Source organism: Mustelus asterias, unplaced genomic scaffold, assembly GCF_964213995.1.
Source record: "Mustelus asterias unplaced genomic scaffold, sMusAst1.hap1.1 HAP1_SCAFFOLD_491, whole genome shotgun sequence".
NCBI lineage: Eukaryota > Metazoa > Chordata > Chondrichthyes > Carcharhiniformes > Triakidae > Mustelus > Mustelus asterias.
In genome coordinates, this window is record NW_027590443.1 from 268,635 (window position 1) to 275,643 (window position 7,009).

A 7,009-nucleotide genomic window follows, 5' to 3' on the forward strand; every position below is an offset into this window, starting at 1 on the left:
AGGAGAGGGGGTGTGACCGATCATTCCCTGGGGTGGGAGGAGAGGGGGGTGTGACCGATCATTCCCTGGGGGGTGGAGAAGAGGGGGTGTGACGTCTCATCCTCTGGTCGGGGGGGTTCCGCCGCGTGTCTGCGGCCGATCCCTCCTGGCACCATCACTGGTACACTACCAGCCACAGCCATCTCTCCTGCTCTCTCGCACCTGCAGGGAAGAGTAATCTGTGGCTGGTAGTGAACCAGTGTTGGTGCCAGGAGGCATTGGCCGCAGACATGCAGCGGAATCCCCCCGACCAGAGGATGAGATGTCACACCCCCTCTCCTCCGCCCCCCCCCCCCCCCCCCCCCCCCCAGGGGATGATACCTCAACCCCCCCACCCTCCCACCCCCCCCAGGGGATGATCGGTTACACCCCCTCCCCTCCCCTCCCCCCCCAGAGGATCCCCCCCAGGGGATGATACGTCATACCCACTCTCCTCCCCCAGGGGATGATCGGTCACGCCCCCTCCCCTTCCACCCGCCCCGCCCCCGAGGGGATGATACGTCACACCCCCTCTCCACCACCCGCCCCCTCACCCAGGGGATTTTGGGTCACACCCCCTCCCCTCCCACCCCCCCCCCCTCCACCAGAGGATGAGATGTCACCGCCCCCTCCCCCCCAGGGGATGATACATCACACCCTCTCTCCTCCCCCCCCAGGGGATGATCGGTCACACTCCCCCCTCCCCTCCCACCCACCCCCCCCAGGGGATGAGATGTCACACCCCTCCCCTCCCACCCCCCCCCACCCCCCCAGGGGATGAGACATCACACCCCCTCTCCTCCTCCCACCCCCCTCCCGCCCCGACCAGAGGATGACCTGGGTCAGAGAGCCGTTGCAGTCTCTGACCCCGCTCTTCGGAAGCTGCAGCGGCAACTTCAGACTTTTATTTTGCAGGTCGGTAACAGCGTGGACGCGGATCAGGCCAGAAGACGGTTAAGTGGGATTTGGCGGTAGAGTTGGGCGCGCGGTTCATTAAGTCGATTTAAATGCATGCAAATGCATTTAAATCGTCAGGCTGCCCAATTCGGGCACGGATCGGACCCGTGCCCAAATCGGGTGTCAGTAAAGCTGTGATCTGCTCGGAGTCGGGTGCAGATCGCGGTATAGGCCCGACGCCCAACTTTACCGTGATTTCGTGCCTGAAACCGGGCGTGAAGTTTTGGTAAAATCAGGCCCTATGTTTCTAACTTGTAACAGGTAATTTGTTGTTTTAAATGGAATTTTAAATGGATCGGGAAGAACATAGAGTCAGAGGCAGGGAAGTGGGGAATCAGACAGAGTGAGAAGAGTAGGTGGAACATTGAAACATGCAGGTAGAGATATGCAACAATTAGGACAGCTAATTCACAAATCTGAACTTGGTAACGGGTATAACAGAAAGTCTTAGATATTGTACTGGGTTATCAACAAGTAAGTTAAATACTTCCTGATTCAGAAAGTGATAGCTAATTTTGCATTTCAATTCATGCATTTAAGGAAGGGAGCTTAGACAACAAAACTAAAGGAGAAAGAGAGGTGCAGAAGTTATTTTGTGTAACATTGCCTTGTGAAGACTATACTGATGGATGAGTTGTTCAAAGCATTTAGTTTTCAAAGCTTACTCAAAACCTGGCCGTTTTATTCAGGATGGGCTCTGGCATGGAGTGGGCAGTCCTTATTCAGTTCACTTTTTTGTGGCTTTACTGAGTCTTAGAACAGAAGATTGGTTTTTAGAAATGAAACTTCTCTATTTATGCCGAGAGTATAAATAGAAATAAATATATTGCAGAGCTTAAATTTTGCTTGTAAACAACGATGAAAGAAACTATGGACCGTCCAGATTCCAAGTGGACAAGTCAACAGCACAAATCATGTCATAATTGCTAGTAAATGATCAGTTTCACTAAGCTAGGTCATAAGAATAGCTGGTATAGGAAGTGAAAATACCCTGGGACATTGTGGCACAGTGGCTTGCATCCCTGCCTCTGAGCCAGAAGCTCTAGGTTCAATACCCACCTCAAGATTTGATGGCCAAGCAAGGTGCGTTCGTAAAGCAGCCAAACAGGATGATTTCCGAGAGCGGGAGAGAGTCAGCTATGTGATGGGGCCTCTACAATCACCATCCAAAGCTCTAAACAATAACATGCATGTAAAAAGTGAGCATGTTGCCACAACTTGGACTTCCTGAATGAAAAATAACACAACCGCTGCCACACAATAGAGGATGCTGCTTGATTTTGGGTTATGCACATTGTTGAGGGGGAGTGGAGTGAGCTTTACTGTGCATTTAACTTTTGTATCATATAATATGTTGGTGCCTGAGGCAAATATTCAAAACCTGCTTTGGCTGTCATACTAGTCAGGTGGTGGTATGCAACATCAAGCCTAACATCATTCTCATCTATGTTAACTTTTTACCTATACCATTTGAAAATTCACACCATTGGCTGAAGGACAGATGCTAAGATGTAAAGTGATAGAACAAACTTCAGGAAGAGATATTGTACAGCACCACCTAGAATGAATTAAAAGGAAGAAAAAGAACTTGATGTGAATACACACCAATAATTCAAGCAATAAGTTCAGCTGACAGACTTGTTGCCTCTAATGTTGTCTTGCAATCAATTCTAACCCTGAATTTTCTAATCTATTAGTCTAACATCACAACATACATTATTCCACATTAATAAATCCAGCTCCTATCTCTTATGTTCATATTCCACAGGTGGCTATTCCATGAACCCTGTGAAATTAGGATATGTTGTTCATGGCATGTTTAATTATGTCGATCCAAAGGTCATTGAGCTTTTGTGATCGGAGTTAATTTAGTTGTAATTTGAAAGTATAATTTGAAACTGAGCGTATTAACTACTTTTGTAAGTTTCTATATTTCCAATACTATGCAATAAAATTATTTGAAATTTTTGCATCAATTTTACATACATGCCCTCTTGTTCTAAATTATCATTATTCATTTATGGTAAACTGATACTTTTAAGTTCTAATGGAATTTATTTGTAACCCTACATGCTGGATCACCTAATTCTGAGACCACTTAACTCCTCTGAAGCAAGATCACAAGGTCTGTTTCATGCAATGTTAGAACATGCTTCCTTCCATATTACCCATGTATTTCAGCAGCTGGTATGATGCCGTGATACAGTGGAAATCCAAATGATGTTGAGTTGCTTATATTTATATGGCTATCATATGACCTTTGACATGATTAATTATGCATCTCCTACTTCAGGTACCATGCTCTAAGGGGGTGATGGCAACCATGGACTTCCATTAGATTGGTCCACGATTATGCTTGGCAAAGTACTGCAGTGTTTGCTGTTGGTTTCTGCAGTATGGTTGACCAGGAAACTCTCCTGCTCTTGTCGATTATATTAGGCACATTTGAAAATTTTATAGGCTGATAACCAACCTGTTTTGGCTATGTTATGAATGCACTTCTGTGGCCATCAAGTTCTGGAGTGGGACTTGAAGCCAGAGCTTCTGGCCCAAAGATAGAAATGCTTCCACTAAACCACGAGACCTCTGTAATTACACAATAGTCTTCTCCATTGTCAATCACAATGGTCTTCTCTTGTTTGGTTCCACTTTTATCTATCTGTTCTTAACCACTGTCACTAAAAAAGGTTTCTCTTTTCAATGCCTCAGGAGTTTCCCTCAGGTCAATCTGTAGTCCTTTCTTTTGCTCATATACATGCTGCCCCGTGGCAACATTATCTATGAACAAGGGACAAGTCTCCACATGTATGCTGGTGACCACTCAGATGTGCTTTTCACTCCTTTTGATACCTCCAATGTGTCTGTGCTGCTAGACTGCTTGTCCAATACTGCACCTCTACTTTGGGAAGGCTGTAGCCACCATCTTTTGCTCTGACACAAATTTTGTATCCTCACACAGACTACATCCTTCTCTTTGATCGTTGTCTCAGGCTGGATAAGATTTTGCAAACTGTCCAACCCTGAGCTGAGTTTTCGCCTCATCATCATAACATGAAACCACCTACTGTCACCTCTTGGGCATCACTTCCCACACTTCAGTCTATTTGATAATGAAACCTCATTTGTTTGTTTGTCATGTCTAGACTTGGATACACCAGTGCTCTCCTAGCTGGCCTGCCATCAAGAATCCTGCTGCATGTAACCTTAGCCTGCATCATTCCATTTTCCTTTACCCCTTTCCCCACTGACCAATGTTGGCTCCCTGTTTCCCAAAGCTTCAAAGTGAAAACACTCATCTTTGTGATTAAATTGGCTTCCTTTAATTGGCCTTAATAAGGATCTCAATGAGCTGATGTGAGGTGGCACGGTGGCACAGTGGTTAGCACTGCTCTCTCACGGTGCCAGGGTTCGATTCCCGCTTGGGTCACTGTCTGTGCGGAGTTTGCACGTTCTCCCCATGTCTGCGTGGGTTTCCTCTGGGTGCTCCGGTTTCCTCCCACAGTCTGAAAGACATGCTGGTTAGGTGCATTGGCCATGCTAAATTCTTCCTCAGGGTACCCGAACAGGCGCTGGAGTGTGGCGACGAGGGAATTTTCACAGTAACTTCATTGCAGTGTTAATGTAAGCCTACTTGTGACTAATAAATAAATAAATGAGCTACTTGCATGCTGGTGGGTAGCCCTGCTGTCCTCTGATCTAGCCTCTGCAAAAATGGCCCAGAAGCTGGAAGGAGCTGGGGAATTAGCTTCCCAACTGCCTCTGACCCTGGCACCAGTAAGGAGGCCAAAAATGTAGCCTGTTACCTCTGTTTCTCTCTGCACAGATACTGCCAGACCTTATGTAATTCTATCATTTTCTATTTTTATTTCTTTCAGATTTCCAGCATCTGCAGAATGTTGCTCTTGTATTTGTGTTTAATTCACTGCCATATTTCTTCCAAGAATTTGCACCATGTAAAATGTTCTGCTCTACTCACCAATGGCATTTCTATTTGTCAGTTCTGATGAAGGATCATCGGCCTGAAACATTATCTCTGTTTCTCTCTCCACAGATATTGCCAGGCTGAGTAGTTTGAATATCTTCTATTCTTATTTCAGAAACAGACCATTTGTGTCAACTCTGTTACTGCTTATGCTCCATATGAGCCTCCTTTCACCCTACAATATCTAACCTTAACAGCATACCCTGTGTTCCTTTCTCCCGCGTGTACTTATCTAAGCTCTACTTAAATACAGCTATTTGCCTCAACTACTTCAAGTTGTAGTGATGTGAAATTCTCTCTGGGTAAAAATGTCTCTCAAAAATTCCTTATTGAATTTGTTTGTGATTATCTTACATAGCTTACATTTTTAACCTCAGTTTTGGACTTCGTCACAAAGAGAAACATCTCTGTCTACCCATCAAACACCTTCCTATTTATAGTCCTCAGCCTTCTCTCTGCTGGATATTCTATTTGAAGAAACAATCTTCCCTATTACAGGATCGTAGGATAAAACAGCGCAGAAGAAGCCCATTCACTCCACAATGCCAGTGCTTGCACTGTGAAAGAGCTATCCATTTAGTTCAATCCCTATTCTTTCCCCAAAGCCCTACAAGTATGTACATATCATAAAAGTAATCAACTACAGTAATGAATAGAATATACAGCAGTTGTGTATCTTGAGTTTGTAATTATGAGGTACTATAGTCTGTCTTGAGGCCCCAGTTGAAAAGGGGAAAGTAGTTATGTATTAAATGTAACTTATCACCTAATTAATTAATTATGGTCACCAGAGGATAAAAGAGTCAGTGAAAATTGATAGCGTCCTCTAAGTATGAGCCTGGAAAAAGAGAGGTTTATTGTCCAAACAAACAAAAGGAAGGCAGAGAGCAGAATACCAAGCAGTGAACAGCTATTGTGAAGACCACTTTCTGTCATCACTCAGTGGGAGATTTTGTGACTGTGAGCTTTCAAAGAACAAAGGAATTTTCCCCCTGCAAAAGTAACGTTGTTTATTTTCTTGACATCATCTTGACTTGTGCGATGATTAGAAGTGATGTCATGTGACATGATCCCATTAGTATAAATGTTTCAAACTTTTTTACTTGTATTACATAGAATAGACAGCACAGAAACAGCTCCAACCAACCTGACCCAAAATAAGTTACATTTCTGAGATGATCTTGCAGCTCCGAGTCATAGTTAATCAGGAATTCTATTTTACAATCTCATAAAGCACATGCTTGATGGGCAAGGAGGTACTCTCATCTCATGGTAGAAGTAAAGAGAAGTGCAAGATTGGTGGCAGAGTGGACATTGAAGAAGGTTATCTCGGATTGCAATGGGATCTTGATCAATTGGGCCAGTGGGCTGATGAATGGCAGATGGAGTTTAATTTCGATAAATGCGAGGTGATGCATTTTGGTAGATCGAACCAGGGCAGGACTTACTCAGTTAATGGTAGGACGTTGGGGAGAATTATAGAAAAAAGAGATCTAGGGGCACAGGTTCATAGCTCCTTGAAAATGGAGTCACAGGTGGATAGGGTGGTGAAGAAGGCATTTGGCATATTTGGTTTTATTGGTCAGAACATTGAATACAGGAGTAGGGACATCTTGTTGAAGTTGTACAAGACATTGGTAAGGTCACACTTGGAATACTGTGTATAGTTCTGGTCACCCTATTGTAGGAAGGATATTATTAAACTAGAAAGAGTGCAGAAAAGATTTACTAGAATGCTACATTTGAGTTATAAAGAGAGGCTGTATAGACTGGGACTTTTTTCCCTGGAGCTTAGGAGGCTTGGGGGTGAGCTTATAGACGTCTATAAAATAATGAGGGGCATAGGTAGTCAACATTTTTTCCCAAAGGTAGGGAAGTCTAAAACTAGAGGGCATAGATTTAAGATGAGAAGGGAGAGATACAAAAGGGTCCAGGGTAGCAACGTTTTGCACACATAGGGTTGTGAGTGTCTGGAACAAGCTGCCAGAGGCAGTAGTAGAAGCTGGTACAATTTTAGATAGTTACATGGGTAAGATTGGTACAGAAGGATAT